The following is a 20,652-nucleotide window of genomic DNA, read 5'->3' as shown; positions in this document are numbered from 1 at the left end:
TCTAGAAGAGATCATAATTTAGAAAACTTCCCTTTCACCTAAATGTCTCTATTCAAAGTTAACCATTCACCCAATGCAAACCCTCTTTTCAATGGATTAGCTTTTACAAAACAGAGGTGTGGGAGGAAATAGTTCACACTAAATAAAACAGGTGAAGTAAAAGAAATTGTCATTATGAGAGCTTATGTGGCAAAGTGACATCACAAAATCATTAAATTAAATAAAAATGATGTCACCATAAAGAGCTGTTTGGAGATAAAGCTTCTATGAAGGGTGCTATTTCCCTATTAAAGTGGATTAGCATTTAAAAACATGTCATAGACAAATTTGGGGGTACTTCTGAAGTTAAGGAGTGCTGAATTTGTGTTCCAAGATTTGGGTTATAAAAATGTATGCAAGTTCTGCACATGCAACCCTTTCCATTTTGAGGGCTGGGTTTGTGTGAACATCTGCCAGCTCAACAGAAAGAAGAGCTCTGATTTTACAGTGTTTATAAAGCCAGGAGCGTTTTTCAACACATTCCAAAGCCCCTTAATGCTACTTCACCGGATCAGCCTCCTGAAGGTTAGTACATAATTAATGAGGTGGTAGAAGTTCTCTAGAATTAGTTTTCATCTAAATAAAGGTGCCCGATGTTTATCTGTACCTTTTGTACTCATTGTTGCTTTGAATATACTGAGCTTCCTGTTGGTACAGGGAACTATCGATTTGCTGACTAATCTTTTTATCTGATCATTATAGATTGTAACTCGCAGTCTATAACCTTTACACACACTGCTATTGTGGTTAAATAAAACACAATATAAAATGATTAACATGTTTCCATATCAAGATTTCTCTTCTAGGCAACAGCAGAAGTAGGACTTCGATTTGACAACTGGACATTGGTATTTTTAGAGAAAAGTATAAATAGAAGATGAATATACAATCTTTAGTTCTTTAATATAAATTACTCAGGAAGAAATAGTATGTAGCCTTGGGGAAATCAACAGCTTCTTCAATTGGATTGCTTCTGTCACTGTATGGACACAGTCTTGTTTGATGTCCTCCTACCATTTGTCTTGTATGGAGTCTTTTATCTAAATCCAAAGCAATGCAGTCATCAGGGCTGCAATTCAATAATGGCTCCACAGGAGCTGTCATCCACAGTTTGCTATTCATCTTGTAAAAGGCTTTGAGTTTTCAAAGTACCAACTAAGGCTGGCATTTCAATGCTGTGGACAGATCACTTAAAGTTCTTTTGTGTTCACAAGAAAAGGAGTGAAATTGAGAAAGGTGGGGAGATTAAATGGTCAACCTACTACTCTATCTGACTTCCAAGTGGTAACCCCAAGCTACCCAAGGGAGCCAAACATTAGTAGATTCCACCGTTCTGCAGTGAGACATTGTGATGGATGGGGAATGCATTCAGTGATGCTTCCTTCACACTGACTTCCATTGCTATCATTAATAGGCAGCAGCTTTATGGAAATAGACCAGAAACAGAACTTGTATTAAAAACGATATGATGATGAAGAAAGTTCCTTGGAACATTTTCAGAATCAAAGCACACTAGCAATGACAGCATCTTTAAGGACTTTAGAGGTGAATGAATGGAAGCTGAATGTATGAATTTAAAGTTCGAGCATCACAAGTAGCTGTTCTTTTCATGTGAACAGACTGGACTGGGATTACTATCACCAGACCTGATCAGGGAGTTCTTTTACTGGCACTACAGATTTTTCTCTGTTCAATTCACACTCAATATCCTATTCCTTCTGAGATGTGATAATTATATGAAGAATTACTTGCCTAAGAAAGGATGGGATAAACATTTCTGGGTCCATAAAAGGACTAAATTAAATAAAATTTTCCAGACTCAGCAGGTTCAGTTACAGTATATTTGTTTGAAGGCCACTGAGTACATAGGAGGGTGGAGACACGTCTCTAGGATTGATGCCACCCAGCTGCTGTATTCAGTCACTGTGACTTCGTTCCTCAGATTGTACTTTTGGAATGAGACTGCCTGAGAGCTCCTCAACAAACTAGAGAGCGCACAGAGTAGCACTGAACACCCAGATTATAAACATCACCCTCATTCTGATTATCTGTATAAGCCTTAGCTTCGATTTCCAGAGGTAAGTGATGAGGGATTTAAGTAAAAGATTTCAAAGATAAGTTTCTTTCTAAACACACTATGATTCTGAGACCGCAGTAGGTAGCTATATTTTATGCATGTGTCCTAGGTTCATTTACTCATTTCTGCTCTATCAAGATATGCACTGTGTTCTTCGTATTTGGTAAGTTTTGTATTATATTTGAGAATAGAATAGTTTCTAAAGGATTATTTTGTCGCTGCCCTCATGGAACTTAGAGTCTAGTAAAGAAGACAGACATTTTATGAGCAATGACACCAGTCTAAATTTATAATTGTGAGAATGCTAAAACTATGACAAATATATGGTGCTGTGATAGCTTTTTAAATGGTGAAATTGACCTGGCTGAAGAAGTCAGGGAAAGCTTCTGAAGGATATAATTAACCTGAAATCTAACATCTGATAGAATGATTCTCTTTGCCATCAAAAGAATGAAGAATCATTGAGATTTTAAGCATAATATAGCATAATCAGATCTTTTTCTGACTTAGATTTTAAAATGATCATCTTGTCAAAAGTAAAAATGAAGTATTTAAGGAAAATAAAACTAAAAGTAACATTAACCTGCCTCATGAGACCAGACAACTGAAATTAATTTACAGTGGGAATGCTCAGGGATACAATGGTGTTTGACCTTGGGATATCAAGAACTGGGTCAGGGGCGGGGGATTTAGCTCAGTGGTCTGGCCACCTGCTGTGCAAGCACAAGGACCCGAGTTCAATCCCCGGTACCAAAAAAAAAAGAAAAGAACTGGGTCAGGACATGGACAGAGTGCTGTGGGACTTATCCCTCCAGTCAAGCACTTAGTATTGGGCACTGAATTTAAAAGCCTGATTTCCTTGCATTTTGACAGCAAGGTTTATTATTTATATATGTTTTCATACATAATAGTTATAGCCATCTTGAGAAATTGGTACAGATAGTATCACATCTTAATCACTTTTACTTCCCCTTTCCCTCCCCACCATTTTATTTCCCCTCTGCCTCCAGATTCCCTTCCCATCTCTACAAATGTTACCTTCCTCTGCCCTATCATCTCTCTTTCATTTTGCTCTTTAAGTTATTTATATTTTGGGTTTCTTATATAAGAGAAACTATGCAATATTTAACTTTCTGTGTCTTATTTTTTCACTTGGCATTATGGTCTCAAGATATATCACCCTTTCTACAAATGACCCAGGTTTATCCTTCTCTATGGCTGAGTAGAGAACAGGTTATATAGCAATCTACCATTCACAAATGTTAGATTAAAGAATCGTAAGTTAACTTTAAAGAAAAAAAAAATTTTTCTCATCCTTCTCCTCCTTGTGCATCATTTAATGATGTGTTGCCATGGGAGCAGATGTTCATATCTGTGGTACTAAGAAATAATTCCGGTGCATTCCAAAGCTGAATCCTTATAATGACTGGAACAAAATGAGCATCCCATGACATTGTGCCAGTTCTCCAGGACTGTACATAATCTGTCAAATATTATTTTGTGAGCATGCTTCTCAGAAAGGTAACAGGAAAGTTGAAAATCCTTATTGATCATTTAAAGGCTGTTCATAGTGACTGACATACTACTAAAAAGGATGTATTTCTGAGCAGATCCATAATATAACCTGAAAGTAACTTCTACGTGTGCTGTCCCGTTCACAGTTAAAACAAGATAGATAACTTATTTTGACTTGAAACTTCTTTTCCAGTTTTATTAGTCAAAATTCTTCAAACTAATGCACTTATTTTTCCAATGCCTTCTTATTCAAAAAATAAGCTTCATAGGATTCCTTTGCCTCCTTTCATATCAACCCTTGCCTTACACTTCATCCCTCTGAGAATATCTTTTCAACTCCTTTTATCCTTTATGGCCACGTTCACATTTTTCTTCCTCATGGAAGATACTCCATTGTCTCTTTTGTCTATTGAAGTCTGTCCTCTAAATTTCCACTCTTGTTTCTAAATTTCTAATATTAGCTATAGTATCACTGATCTTTATAGTCCTATACTGAATCATTTTATATATATTAATTTATATACAATATGATATATTAAATTATATATAATATGATATATTACATTATGCATATAATATTATATATAGATATAATATATATCCCAAATAGATCGAGAGATCATTTAAGGAACTAGGGCAAAATCATTTACTTTTCATGTGTTTATTTTAATAGCATCCAAGAAAGAATCATCTGAAAGAACAGATAATACATATTTGGCGCAATTACAATAGGGAATAGAAAATAAATTGTTAAAACAGTATTAAAGATTATTTAGAACCTTTTCAGGAAAATTTGAATAAATGTTTTCCATATAAAAATCCAAGTTATAATCACAGTATTGTGAAGGAAATTGATTGAATTTTCTAACAGTGCCAAAACCACAGGATTTTTTTTAGTGTAAGACTTCCTAAAATCAAGAATTAATAAAGTGGTTAGAGAAATATATGAAGAGTAGAAATTTAAAACTCTGGCCAAAAATATTCTATTGCTACTCAGGCATTCATGTCATGAATATAGACTTTGTTGAAATTAATATTTTGGACAATTATGAGAAAGCTTTATGGGATTACTAGATATTAATAAAACTAAAGAGGCAGTCAGACACTGCCTTCTTAGAATCTATCAAATTATAGTTTCCGTGACTTTTCTTGAAATCTCCAAGACAAAGTAAAATATGGAATGAGAATTCATAGAAAGTCTGGAAAACTAACACAGAGCTTGCACGGAGCATGGACCAACGTATCAGCAGAGCTGTGGCGCCAGCTGTGGGCTGGCTGCAGACCCTATGTGATCCGGTCCCTGCCTCCATTGCCAGTCTTACTGGGCAAAATTCAGCCTAGCTCCAGTTCTCTTGGATTTCCTTCTAGGACCTAAACGTGTATGTATTTGTATGCTTATATATGTGCTTATATATGTATACATATATATACATACATATAATACATATATGATTAAAAATACATAAATTATAAAACATGCCTATATTTGGCCTGGTGGAATCACGCACACATTCATTTTCCTGGAGTGCGACACTTCATGTCCATCTCAAACATCAGTTAATCCACAGAAAAGCTTCTAAATATCACAGATAGAAATGAATTATCACCAAGGACATCCCCGTTCAAATGCAGGGATGTCACAATTGGCCGATAGTAGTGCAGACATGGCCATAGAGGGGTGGGAAGTAACCCACCTCTAAATCTTGAAGGTTTTATAGAGCTTCCAACAGAGTTCCATAAATGTACCTCACTCTGTTCCTTCAGTGCCCTGATCCTCCGTACACTCCAAGTGACAGATGGACTGATGTGTTGGGTGATGATTCTCTGTATTTTCTCGAAATCTTGTTTCATCTCATGTCTTTATTACCTGATGAGCGCAACTTTAGATCTTAACCAAAATCTCCACCTTAACAAATAAATATTCTTTTTTTTTTTTGGTACCGGGGATCGAACTCGGGACCTTGTGCTTGTGAGGCAGGCGCCAGAACCACTGAGCTAAATCCCCGGCCCAACATTCTTAAAAATTCCTATTTAACATGTATTTTATTCTGCAACAAAAACTGTCTTCCTCTGATTCCTCTTTTGTTTCAATTTTGGAAGTTCCAAATAATTAGAGAAAAACTGGGAAAAGGAAGTCAGCAATGTATAAGGAGACTGGGAATGAGAAAGAAAGAGTAAAAAAGAAAAAAATTATACCAAAAACTAACTGTGCTTTCCACATCCAAAGAAAATATGGATCACTCTTAACTTTAGGAGAGAAAGTATTGTTTAATCTATTGTTAGTCCTTGAATATTTTTATCTTAGAACCCCATTAAACTCTAAAAATTATCAAAGATCCCAAAAAGGTAATGTTTAAATGCATTATGTCTATCAGTATTTGCTGTACTAGAAATTAAAACTGAAAAAGTTATGATATAAGATTATATAAGTGTGCATTTCATTAATGATCAAAGAAGCAATATATAGTCACATTTCATGTACCTCCTGGAAAACTTCACATTTTATTCATGAGAAAATAAGTGTGATAAAGTAAATAATATTTAGTAACATGAAGATAATTTTGACCTCAGATTCTTCTTGAGCTCTAGAGTCTCAGGGATGCACAGATATCGCCAGCCTATCTTTTGAGTAATACAAAACCACATTGTTGGTGACTACTTTTATTTATTCTACAAGGAGCTTTCAAAGGTAAGGATTTGAAGTACAACTACCCATTGGTAAACATTTACCTCAGAAAACTGCTTTGAAGTATAAATCTTCCCAGAATCCTTAGCTCATAAACTAGAACAAAAAATCAAACTGATGCAAACCAAAACAACCTTCCTGACTTTAAATAACTTCACTTCTATATCTGAATCCATTTGTAGTCTCTATTATATTTTATTCATCAGATCTGAAAAAATAATAAATATAGCAGTTTATCTATATATATTGGCATAAAATCTATGTTTATTCAGTGATCACAAAATACCCATTTAATTTTTCTTTGTTTTTGAATAACATTGAAATAGCCCTACAGTGTAAAATGAACTTAAAATTTAGACTATGTGAAGCAGCTCTTCGAAGATAATAATGTAATAACAGTCTCACCAACAGCTCTTAGCTTTCTTGGGTTCCCTTTACCAAAAAAGCCTGTCTTGCTGAAACACTGAAACACTGCAGGTAACACCTCAAGTATTAATACTTAGGCAAGGTATTTAACTAACCTTTAAAATTTATTTTCCAAAAATTAATTTTCCTATGTTATAGTTAAATTATCACTTACATAATTTTAACAATAAGAATAACTGCCCTGAGGTACGCTTATAGTGAGAAGGGAATGAATTTCTTATATTTAAATTTCAAAGTGGTTGTGTTGTGTTTTTGACTTTTTCAGAATAAAACTTGGAAACTAAGGAAATCACCAATTAAAAAATAAGCATACTTTTCCCCCCAAAGAAATTTTAAGTTTATATTTGTGGTCCTTTGAGTGATTTCAAAGTAATTACTCTAAAAGTCAACAAACATTCTGATTTTAGAAGTAATATGTGCTGTTTGTGGAAAAAAAAACTTTGAAACATAAAAATTCATAAGATATACATTTTTAAAAATTCATAATTCCAACTTTTGGAGATGAAGCATTGGTATTATATTTTATTTAAAATATTGAATTAAATTGCATTATTAATGTTTTATTTTCACTTTGGCTGAATTTAATTTTCTGTTTAACCTGGCTATTGTGTTTTTAATTTAAATCATCCCATGATATCTTCCTAAAAGTTTAATTTGCTGTTTCTGATTTTCTTCAAATATGTTGTATTATTTTTAACATTTTTTGTTTTACTATATTTTAATTACTTTTCTTAAAGCCTTCATATTAAGCAATTTTGAATTTATGTTGTATAATCAATAATTTAATTAGTGAAAATTCTTAAGTACTTAATCTTATTTTTTATAGTGCATGATGACTCTCATTTCTAGTACATTGTTTTCTGAGTTTTGGTTGTCAGTTCAAGTCCAGAGAGATTTATTCATGGTACTGCTGTCATGAACTTGAGACCTTTCTCCGAAGTTGTTTTGTGAATCCATAGACATTTCTATCCTGAAATAATCCTTCTATTAATTTAGTGCAGCATCCACTCCTACCCAAAATAATGAGTTGGATACCAAGGCACTATTTTAATCACTGAGGATATAGCAGTGAATACATCAGATAAAATTCCTGCCTTCATGACACTTCTATATTGGGGTAGCAAAGACAATATATAATAAAACATGTAATACATAATAAATATAAGCAAAATACATAATAAAAAGGCAGAGGTAAAGGCTGCTAACAAAGAAAACAAAGGAACAAAGACATGAAATTCTGGGATCAGAGAATGAAATCTTGGAATGAGTACTTTGGGTTTGGAGAATCCCACACCTCTTGAGTAGGATTAATTTAAAACCAGAATTGTTTAATGGTAGGTCCCAAGTGTTAACATTTTCACAGTGACAATTTTCCTTCCAGAGACCAGGCTAATACATCTTTTCGGGTCATTTCCCTTCACCAGTGGGTGATTTTTTCTAAGTGCAGATACACCCTGAAGAATCTCATCTTTAATTGCTGGGAAAAGTTCTCAATTTTAACTTCATGAATTGATACTGTCCTATGTGGGGAGCTTGGCCAAGGAGTAAATGGCGAAACAACAAGTTTAGGTTGGTGTAGCATGTTGTGTCTGGCCATTGTCGTTCCCCATTCCTCAAGAAAGACTGCTCAGCCTTGAGGCAGCTCCCTGCCCAGACTGCTTTTCTTCTGCTTTTTTCTCTTTCACTGATATTCTAAATAAAGGCCAGAGAGTTCTTGGCTTCCAGGCTGTTCCTGGGAGTCTCCCTAACTCTGGGTCCTCTCTCATTAATCAGACCCCTGATCCTCTCAGTGATTGAACCAAGTCTCATCTCCAAGTAATCCTTTTCATCCTTCACACCTCCACGGTGGCACACTGTGACAGTCCTAGGCCTTTACTCTTGCCATTGAAAACTCATTCAAGTAAAAGCATCCTCATTGTTGTATTAGTTTGTTTTCCATTACTGTGGTGAAATACCTGAGGCTGGGCAACTTTATAAGGAAAAGGGCTTATTTAGCTCTTATCTCTGGAAGGGCAAGGGCATAGTGCTGATATCATCTCAGCTCAGCTCTGGGAAAGAGCTCATCATCGATGGTATCATCATGGCAGGAACATGCACAGGACCAAGAAATCATATGGCAAGACTGGAAGCTAGAAACACACAGTGCTCCTGGAATCCTTGCCAAGGGGGTTCTCTTCACCGAACTAAGGACTTTCCACAGAGCCTCACCTATTAAAGTTTCCACTATCTCAACAAAATCACACTGAAGGCCAAGCTTCTAACATACAAAGTTTAAGGGGGCAAACTCAAACTATGTCCAAACCACAGAAATGTCTCTTACTAGCCCATCCCTCAAAGAGCCCAAACACTGACTTGTTCATTACAAGCACTGTATTCCAGTTATAGGTTTGCTCTGTGTTTTGACTCTGTAAACTCAACATTTTTCTGCTAGACTATTAGTAGTCTATTGATGAAAGAATGATGACTTAAGGGCATATTTCCTGGCTGAAAGAGAAAATAGTTGTACTCCCTTTTGATAGGAAAGAGGTCTGAGGAGAGGGGAAGGTGAGTAAAAGTTTGCACACTAATGTAGTAGCCTGTGCCCTAATTATTTTTGAAAGCCCAGATCCTTTTTGGGTAGAAGAGTTTCTAAAAGACTTTTGATAATGGATGTGAAGATGAATGGGAAGTACTGCACTTCTCTCCGGGACTAGGAAGGGCCAGTTTCTCACAGTGCCCACACCAACTACAGGTAGTTGCAAAGCAGTAGAAAAGACACAGGGGTTTGTATTAGTAGCAGAAACGTCTGAGGCACAGTCCTGTACTGAGTCTCCCTTGACTTTGTGTGGAATAGGGGAAATCTCAAAATGTTCTCCATGTCCAGACTAACAGAGATGGGGGTAAAACTGACATCCAGTGGATATCTCATGAGCTTGCTATGATGATATGTTGTTTGAATAACTCATATCTGGCGCCAGATTAACCAAGAAATTACTGTACTAAAGAGATTGAATCTCAAAGCACTATACTGCAAAAGACTATACTGGGACCAGACAGCAGGGGGCGATAATGAGCTCTTTATCCTTCTACTGCAAGGAAAATAAACTACCAAAGTCCACTAAGCCAGCCAAGCGCCAATTAAGAACAAAACCACTTTCCTTTTTTGTCAAGATAAGAGGTAACCACTGCTACAGAGCTTAAGGAAGAGGCAGGAGGAGAGAAGAATTCTGAATTAATTCTTGTCCTGGACTACCCTGCTTATGATAAAATAGTATTTAATGTGGACAGACTTCAATGCAAGGGTGTCACATCCAAGTTTTCACTTGTACCATGCCACTTATAAGTATAAAATATGCTACATTATTTCTGTGTTTATATATTTTTAATTTCCTCTCCCTTTTTTCCTCCACTCCCACTCTTACCCTGACCCCAAAGAAAAACTCTATGAAAGCATGGAGTTGTGTCTGTTTGGTTTATGATTGTGTATCAGTGTCGAGCACATATTACGTGCTCAGTAAATATTTGATAGATGAATGATTGGACAAATAATTTGATTAATGTGAATCTCTAGGAAGCCTCTTAGAAAATATCTGTTTCTACCCCCAAAGCCACTTTGGAGCAAACCTGATTCTAGAGATGTCTGATGTGGAGATATAGTTGGGAGGGAAAACCTAACCCATACGTGGGAACAGATCTCTTCATTAGATGACTCATAACATGCCTTTGATTTTAGTTTCTATCTTATTGAAATATTTGTGATTTTTACTTGTACATAGATAGGAGAAAAGTATGCATTAGATATGACAAATGTTAAAGTTGATTGCCTACATTTTGACAGTTTTCTCATGCTTCTAATAACTTCTTTCTTTTCCTTTTCTCTTAGATGTCATCTTATGTTCACTCAAAACCTCAAAGGTCTAACAAAATTAACACACATGCTACATAAAAGTTTTCATTCCATCCCATCTAAAAAGTAATTAATATTTCATAGAAAACTTGACACTCCATGAGTCACTACAATTTTCAATTATACTTAGATCTGTCTTTGTTATTATTTTATTTTGTTGTTGTAAGATCACTAATGATCAACAGGTTCCTAAAGCATGACTGAAATTTCAGGCCTGTTGATTATTAACTCCTCGTTTCTCTCTGCTCCAACTCTCAGGCATCTTCTCTTTGATTCTATGAATTTGATTATTTTGGGATATTCTGTATAAGTGCTATCATCCAATATTTGTCTTTCAGTGACTTATTTCACTTTAGTATAATGTCCTCAAATTTCATCTACATTGTCCATATGACATAACTTTTTTCTTAAAGGCTGATTAGTGTTCCTGTGTATGGTATATTATATTTTTTATCCATTCATCTGTCAGTTGTTTCCACATCTTGTCTTTCAATAGCTTTACAATAAACATAAGGTGAGTGCTAATATATCCTTGAGATTCTGATTTCAATTATTTTGGATAAAGACCTAGAAGAGATGTTGCTGGGTCATGTGGTAGTTCTAGTTTTAATTTTTTAAGAAAACTTCATACTGTTTTCTGTAATGGCTCCACTATTTTACATTCTCACCAAGAGTATTCAAGGGTTCTAATTTCTCCACATCTTCACCAGTGTGAGTTATATTTTAATCTGTGCTTATAATTTATAACTGTATTCCAGACCAGAGGATAATCTTTATGACAAAACTCATCAACTGTTGTGTTCCTATTACTCATGTAGTGATTTGTGTAGAAAGAACTCAGTAACTATGTGATGGATAAATGAATATACAGATGAAAAATTCCTGGAGATGGGCAGTGAATAGCAGCTTGTCCGTGTCCCGAGAGATACATGTACTCTAGGTCACAGAGGACCACTGAAACAAAAGCCCAGCATCAGTGGAAATAGAATGAAGATGACGGCTTCGAAGTGTAGTTTCCTGGAGTATAAGAAATATATGTATCAAAATCTCAGGAAATTACTTTGAACAGGGATCAGAAGGTGGACTCCCTCAAAAAGGAAATAGAGAAAATTAAACTTGAGTTCTTGAATCAAAGAATTTCCAGATGAAAGCAGGATTTTGGAAATATTTGTCTAGCACTTATGGGGCCAGTCCGACAAACTAAGCTGTTGTCCCCATTTTTCCTCTGTTCAAAGGAACCTAAGGCAGAATAAACTACTGTGCTGAATTCAGAAATTCAATCCTACTTTTCTAGTCACCCCTTGCCTAACTCTACATGGATGGATCTCATTTCTGGCCACCTAAAGCATACAAGGCTCATTGAAATGAGTTTTTCCAAATGAAGGTATTCAAAAGTGATGGAAAATGCACTAGAGAAAGTTGACTGAATTTCAAACTAGATATGGATTTGGAAATGTGAATCACAAATATTGCTTAGGTACCCCTTTCTACTCCTAAAGCCTGGTGGCAGATTAACTGATTCTGTGCATCTCTGAAATATGGTAAGGAATCTGAAAGGAATCTGTAAGAATAACAAAGGAAACAGGGATTGCTATGTGTTTAGGTCTGTTGTTTACTTTGCAAAATTCAAATTATGTTTAAGATGATAAAATACTGAAAATAATAAAAAGATCTGCCATTCTCCTGTAGTAACTTATCTCAGTTCCAAAAGGCTGTTTCTATTTCCATCCCCATTTTACAGATAATAAAACTGAGGCTTAGAGAGTTAAGCAACACACCCACATCACACATTCTGGACAATGTACTGTTTTTATGGCTGAATGAACATTGTTTTAAGTTTTTAGGAAGCATTCCAATTTTTAAAATGTCTTCATGCACATTGCATCCTTCTAACATCTTGTTCTTTGCCCATTTTACAGATGCAAAAACTGAGCTGTAGAGAGGATATGTTGCTTGCCTACAGCCACAAGACTTTCTTACAAGCAGCAGACCTGTCTCCTGCGTACTTGTTTATTGGTTCCTTTACATACTCTGCATACTGTTGTTTGCACCATTCCTCCCAATATTTCCAATACAAGTGTAAGTAGAAATAATATTTCTGGTTATAAATATATCAATACTAACTCAGTTTCTGATCAGGAGTCTCATATGATCTTTACTTTCAACTGAGGGCTTGCATCTGGAGGAGCCTAAGATATGTCAGATTTCTCATCGTAGCTGACTCCTGACGTCAACCAACACCCTGTTTCCTTTTTTACTCCATCAGTGTCCATTAGTTTTTTTAACAGAAAATTTCAATAAACTTGATTACTTTTTCCCATGGACCAAAGTGGAAGCAGAAAAGCAGAAGAATAGGACACAGCATGAGACAGTTGCTAATGGAGAGAGCTGATCCTGGAGGGTGAGAAGAAATAAAAAAAGGCAAACATAGAAAAGTATCAGAAGCACGAGACAGAGAATATGTGTTAGAAATACTGGCCTGAAATCGTGGAGAAAAATTTAAAGTATAACTGAATACTTTTAAGAATCTGGAAGGTGAATAGTTGATCTTATGATGATTTCTATTAAAAATAATTTATATAATCAGTTACATAAACTTTTACTATTTAGAAAGTGTATACTTTTATTTAATAATGAAAGACAATGAGATCACTATTGTGTCCTTTTCCTACCCTGGTTTGAGAGTCTTCGAGGGACATTTCTGACAGTTCTTAAATGAACATGGGCATCTTCTGACCCTTTCTGCTTTCAAATGCTCTTTATCAATTACTAATTCAATCACTATCACCATGACCTCATCTGTCCCTCCTTCAAGCCATCATAGAAACCAGCATGTTACTTCTGGAGTGTTCTCATTTTCCCCATCACAGCCTACAGCCCATCACAATATACCTGTATCATTCAGGTTTGCAACTTTGAGCTGCTTAGCATCCAGTCCTCCTGTCCTTGCTTGGGATAGTGCACAAACTTTTGTTTACTATTGACTCTTCTACCTCAGAATCCACATGTTCAGGAAAGCTAAATTCCTTGCTCTCTCTGCTGGGAGGGGGCAGTAAAATTGTTTCAGAAATGAGTATATAACTTAAAATTCAATAAAAATGAAATCCATGACACTGGTTCCATGGTGGAAGGAGGGATACACCCCACTTTTCTGCATGTGTAGTCTTTGAGGGGCAAGCAGCCTCCCGTCTTAAAAGCATAAGGAAATGTCAGTGCTGAACCTAGATTCAAGGCCAAGTGGAAAAAAAGAAACAGAAACATCAGGACTTGATCATTATTCAAGTAGCCAAAATAAGATGACAAAAAGCACCCATATATTCAATAAATTCTACTTCACTTAAATGAGATAACATTAGTGTCTTTGTTATATGTGATCAAAATTATCCTAATTGATATTGTCAGTTTACTCTTGTCCATTCTGATCTGTCTTTTGCACTACTGTTGTGTTAAGACTCCAATATTCCCCTTTTTCATGGATCAGAGTGACTCCTTCAACAGTTTCACCAAATATCCCAGTCCAACAAATTAAACTGTGTAAAGATAAGCAACTCTATCTCATCAATTTTGCAGACATCAGATTCCCCACAATATCCATTCCCCCCTCTCGCTCCCTCCCTCTAAAATTTGGTTTTACATAAAATTTTAAAGTTTTCAGCAATATTACCTATCCCTGCTATTCAATTAAAGTCCTAATATAACCTTCTCTGTGTTGGTATGCGAGTCACTAATTGTTTAAAGAATCTCCTTTTTATGATTCTTAATTTTTAGTACATGTTTATAATACATAATGATCACATGATAATCATGGTGAGTTGGTATATGTACATAATGCATCTTAATTTTTTCCCACTGGCCCCTCCCTCCCTCCTCCATTTATTGCTTCCCTATCCATTTGCAAAAGATCTGTCCTCCTGTTTTCTATTATCTATCTTTTTTCTCATATAAGATAAGCCATACAATATTTAAGCTTGTGCGTCTGATTTATTTTACTTAATATTATGGTCTCAAAGTGCATCCATTTTCCTATAAATGACTCAAGTTTATCTTTCTTTATAGTGGAGTAGTGCTCCATTGTATATACACACCACACTTTTTTTATCCATTCATCTGTTGATAGACATATAGGCTGCTTCCAAGAGTTAGCTATTGTGAATTGAGCTGCCATAAACATGGGTATGCATGTATCACTATATTATGATGGTTTTAACTGTTTTGAAAAGAGTTAAAGACATGAATATCTGATATTTCTCCCTTTCCAAATTGCAAATAAAAACCTGATGTTTATTGTATATCTCCATTATTTGTTCACATGGGCCAATTTCTGACTCTTCTCTCATTCTTAGCCATTATGCAACAGGGTGAAGTCCTGAGATTAGTTCTGGTCAGTACTGTGGTCAGATATGATGTGATGCTTCTGAGAAGTAGAAAGGACCTAGTCAATACTTCTTCAGCTGGCTGTTTTTTGGGAATGTCCATTGAGAGCATTATGTGTTTCAGATCCTATAGGTACAGGACGATGGACATTCATCAGCCTGGATGACTGCCATACTACATGGAGGTCAGTTGCCCATCAGCAGAGGCCCTCAGAGATAATGAATTACTAATTTGTAAAAGCAACTTTGCCTACATATCTAGAATGATAATATCCTCAGAGACTTGAAAAATATGGATGGATTGTGAAAGTCCACCCTAAAATATTGTTAGACTTGCAGTGCACTTTTATTGAATAAGAAATAAACTTTATTGAGCATAGATAATAAAATTTTGAACTTTTCCCCCTTGCAAATTAATCATGCCTAGCCTAATGAACTACTATTGCTTTAGGAAAATTCTACTTTGAATAGCCAATTCAAATTATCTTAACATGGATAATTCCAAAGTAAGATATTTAACATGCAGATAATCTAATTCTTTATATTATGCCAGATATGGATGAAACAGACAAATTTTCTCTATTCTCGTATCTATTGACTTTATCTTCCATCCTCTGTATTCTTATAGCAATGTTTGCAATATTCTGTTTCTTATATTACTTTTTTCTTTGGAAGTGTACTGTATCTTAGTAATATGTAGATAACTCTTAGAATTCCAACTAGAAAGGGAATGTTTGTGATGGCTCTAAGTACGCTCCATGGCACTGAGTTTCCATTCCACACAATTTTTAAAAATACGAGTGTCTTATATCTGTTTTTTCTTCAGGCAGAGTCCCCAGTACCTCATGCAATTTCCTTGGCAGATGTTCAAGTTCTGACAAAGCTGCTAGTGCCAACTGTATCCCTGCCTGCTATCCTGAATCTGCTCTTTTTGCCTTTGATTGGACCGTCACATTGCTACTGGGATGTGAAATTGATATAACCTCCCACATTGTCATCACTCCTCCTTTTAGTAAAACCCTCTTCACTGAGGAAAGGAGCCCTCTTCCCTCTAGTCTTAACTCAATGTTTTGAGTTAACATAACTCAAACGTAACTCAATGCTTTGAGCTACCCCAGAACGTATACCATGGTTCAATATCCCTCTCAGAGTTAGGATTTCAACATGTAAATTGGAAGAGAGGCAAAAGCCTTCAAACCACAGAACCTCCCTCTAATATATCTCTAAAAGTTGATTACTTTTTCTATCTCCACCACAAATACTCAAGTCAAAGTATTCATCATACTTTCCATGAAACGTTGAAACAGACTTCTACTGGTCTCCCTGACTCCATTCCTGCTCCATCTCTAATTCTTCCCCTGTCCAACAGAAAGTATGATCTTTAATAAATGAAAATCCCTCATTACCATACTCCTCCTGTACCAGTTCTGGAGTTGCACTTCTTCTATACAGGGTTCAGACTTTGTAACATTAATGTAGCAGCTTTCATCAATATGCACTGCCTACCAGCCAGTCCATTTTTTGCCACTCACCCTGTCTCCAGCTGTACCAGACTGGTTTTATTTCCTGTCACAGGTCATTCTTTCATTTCTAGGTATTCTAGTATTCTGTTCATTTCCCTGAAATAGTTTCCTTTGACTTAGAATTTTCTAATGCATCATACAGATCTTAGTTCAGATGTCTCTTCTCCTGAAATATTTCCCCCAAACACTAACATTATTTTTTATCTTTGAACTTCTATTTTTGGTAACTCACACTCTCCCAGAGTAGGTATGATTAACTTCTATTTTTGAAGCATTTGTCAAATTAATTATTGGTTTACTAGTGTCTTAGGACTGAGCCTTTATTCATGTCTTAGTGGTTGAGTTCTAAACTTCTTGATATTCTTGCTACTGCTTACTAGATGCTCACTAAATATTCTAGAATCAAGTTAAATTAGTGAGTGAATAAGTGATCCAAAATATACAAAGTGGTACTATGTTAAGGAATTTGTTTGCTTATTTTATGGGTAGCAGACTGCTATTTGATCTTGCTTTTCACCAAAGGATAATGAAGCATTGTCAAGTGAAGTATTAAAAAGTCCTCACCACTGACAAAGTACTGTACTGTATTTTTAATGGACCTTGGGTGTATGAATCATGTTAATCACAAACCTTGATTTATTGCTGATTACAGCAATATGTATATGGTCCTTATATATTTTTATGTGTTTATTTGTTTTTGTGTCTGGCCATTTGTTTATTCATTCATCTATTCACACAATCATTTGTTCTTCTAATTGTGATGGCTTTCAAATGAAAATCTATGAATATACCATACAACCCCACAATTAAAATACTTTCCTTCTCCTCCAGTTTCTTTGCCACATTCATTCAATTAAATACTATACTGAATCTGGAATTACTACTTTTGTTTTCTAAAATTTTATTATACTGTACATTGCTACACCTTAAATGTATGACATTAGCTTTTGGTTCTTTCCAGTGAAGGGATTTTTTTGGCTTCTTGTCTTACAGGGCTTTGTGTTCTTGTTCAGTTTCTATTGCTAGTACTCCTTCATATTTCTGTAGTTTTCCAAGTTTATTTATTTTGCTTGTGTTTAGTATTTCATTATATAAATACACCATAATATATTTATTTCTCCTTTCTCTGTTAATGGGAATTGGTTGTTTCTAACCTTTCGGGTTTTTGAACAAATCTTCTTATTGACTTTTATACACATATCTTCTATGGTAAATGTGTGGACCAGGAGATTTCCTTATGGTTTGATTTTTTTCATTTTCTTTGCTTTCCAATACTATAATATATTCACAATTGAAATTGCCTATTTAAAATCTGCTTTTGAAATGTTCAAAGAATAAATGGTTATTTGCTTAATAGGATTTCTCTTTTGGGCAAGAAACTGGACTGTCCATTTATTCAACAATCATAATTTAGCATCGTGTTGGGTATTGAAGATATGCTGAAACAAGATCAGCATCGTTACTGCTGTATTGGAGCAAGAAAGACCCTAATAATCACTTATTAACATGAATAGTATGAAAAATAGTAGGAAGTTATAAATAAAAGAAATATACTTTCATTCAGAAAATGGAAGTATTATAAGGGAATGCTTCCAGTATGAAATGATTTTTAAAAACTTAAATCTGAATTATGTATAAATTTGCCTAAAAGATATTAAGAATATGGAGAAAGGAATATGATGAAAAAAGTATTTCCAATAATGAATGTAGTATATGAAAAGCTTGCTTTAGACTTTTACCTATATTTTTTCTCTGTAAAGGCCTAAACAAAATCCTAGGGCACTAGACAGAAATTAGAGCCTACAACTTCTATTTTTATGTTTTTCCTTCTTTCTTTTTTCAATCTTCCGTTCCAAATCAGAGCTCTGCTTGCCCCGGAAATCCAAATACACATTAACTTCTAATGACCAAATCTGCACTTCAGTTTATCAGCCACAAACATCTGTAGCTTCCTGAAGGGACATCCTACGACAAAACATAGTAGCTATTTCAGAGGAAGGAATACAAACTTCAGAAAACAGTACATGGAGGTAGAACTTGCATGGGATTGACTCGTCCATCATAGGACACTAGCATATCTACTGTATGAACTAGAACAGACAATAATGAATGTGCAAGAATTTCTTCTACTTCACCTTGTATCTCAGTTTTTCTATCACATATGCAATCCCTCTTTTCTTCAATCCAATCCTATGATTTACATTTTTATATTATTTCCCACACAATATGGTAAAAAAATTTTTTTAATGATTTGAACTTTATTATAAAAATTTATTTTGGTCTTAATATCAAATACAATCAATTAATAATCAACAAGACTTTTTGTGACTCCATTAGACATTCAGAATTATTCTGTTATGAAATAAACTAAACAGTAGGAAATAAATCATATGTAAGACCCCAAAATATGCATTTTATTCAGATTGTCTGGATATATTTATACTACATAATTTATACACAATTATATATATATATATATTCTCAGTTATTTTTCTTCTGAGACTTTAACTTGGAAAATTTAATTTGTTCTGTTCTATTATAAAGCCCATACATGGTCTTCTAACATTCTTTGTGAAAACTATTTGATAATAACAAACTCATTCTCCTTTAATCCTTGGGACAAACAGTAATTTCTATTTATTTAAGTCTTAGTTTTCTGACTATTAATGTGCAAAGGGTCATATCGTGAAATAAAGGCTTAACAAATGTCCTGTTTGGAATATCAATGAGTTACTTTTAGTCATCAAAAAGAAAATACAAGGATTCTTCTAAAAAGTAAATACTAAACTATTGTGGAACTTATTTAGAAAAAGGAATGAAAGAACATTCATTTGAAACCTTCTGGCTTACAGATTGTCTAAAGGATGGCCCAGCAACTGTAATTCTAGAAAGGACCTTGGAGCTCCTCGAATAATAAGGTTCTGTTACTTCCACTCTATTTCACAGATAACGCATCGGAGGCCAGGAAAAATCAGTATTTGGATGAAGTCACACAACTCTGCTGCACAGCCAGGCACAGAATCCATGGCTTTTGATGCCCTATTGATTATTCTTTTCACCACACCTGCTTTATTCCTGATAAGAAATTTCATCCCAGAGAAATGTTCATGGCCATCATAAAACTGGTGAAAGAGAAAACTGGCTAGTGGGGTAGATATTTTCTTGAAAATTTTCTTGAAGTGGTATATCTGCCTACTCTAACCAACACACACACGCACGCACGCATGTGTGCACACACTAACATAAGTGATTATGAGATCTTGAAGATAAAGTAATCTCTTATTTGTGATCCCAGAGGAGAAACCTCATTTTATGCACATAATTAAGATAAACTTAAATGTTCTAGGCACATTTTAGGGTCTCTAAAGCATCTAGGGTACATGTTTTACATTCTTAGCTTGTATTTGTACTGCATATTTTTATCATGTCTATTTAGTATAGGGATGATGACTATGAGGACAGCAGATATGAATTTAGTTTCAGACCATACTGCATTAAAATGTCTGCTTAAGTTTTATTCCATATGCCACTTTGGGAAACTCAATATTGTAACATTGAGCACTCAATTATTTGTCCTTGGTTCTCAACGATTATACATAGGGTGGAATAGGTGCTGTCCGTCGATGTATTTATCCACATGCTCCTATGTCTCACATTTATGTGCATAACAGCATGAGTTTAAACATATAGCATTTTCCTTCTTTTCCTAAGAGGTATGTATCCAGCAGTTTAGAAGTGCCCAGGAATTCTACCCACCAACACTCTAATTCCACATTAAAAATTGCCCCACAACCAGTGATTAATAAATGGCCTTGTGCTATAAATGATCAATCCCCTCACCCTTCAGTTGGAACAGTTCTGGGGCACACAGTCACATTGATTTGTGGGATTCCTCAACAGATTTATGTTCTACTTGCCAATAGTGGCAACTTGTATGATGACATGTGCTCTATTGGTTTTGTTTCCCTTTCTGAGTCATTTTTCCAGTCTCCTACCAGAGTTTCCTACACTAAGCTCCATAATAAACTCTTTGTACTTGAATCCTTGTGTGTAAGTCAGTTTTCTACTACTGCAACAAATACCTGAGCTAATCATTTGCTGAAAAGGAAAAGTCTGTTTTGATTCAC

General features: G+C 35.1%; 1 long non-coding RNA gene across 2 annotated transcripts; it reads left to right on the top strand.

Annotated features, from left to right (window-relative positions):
- Positions 1 to 154: 154 nt before the first annotated feature.
- LOC147825076 (uncharacterized) lies at positions 155 to 20,560 on the top strand. Of its 2 annotated transcripts, none has more exons than XR_015441296.1 (3): positions 155 to 564; positions 12,549 to 12,708; positions 19,472 to 20,560. It is a non-coding gene; the product is annotated as an uncharacterized LOC147825076 (long non-coding RNA). The 2 variants fall into 2 exon arrangements; XR_015441295.1 differs by lacking the exon at positions 155 to 564 and adding an exon at positions 1,881 to 2,117.
- The last annotated feature ends 92 nt before the right edge of the window (positions 20,561 to 20,652 follow it).

Source organism: Heterocephalus glaber, unplaced genomic scaffold (genome assembly GCF_053883595.1).
Source record: "Heterocephalus glaber isolate CG9 unplaced genomic scaffold, H.glaber_assembly_v1.0 deba00001509, whole genome shotgun sequence".
Classification (NCBI taxonomy): Eukaryota; Metazoa; Chordata; class Mammalia; order Rodentia; family Bathyergidae; genus Heterocephalus; species Heterocephalus glaber.
The sequence above is the reverse complement of the archived record's forward strand: the minus strand, read 5'-3'. Positions and strand labels throughout refer to the sequence as shown.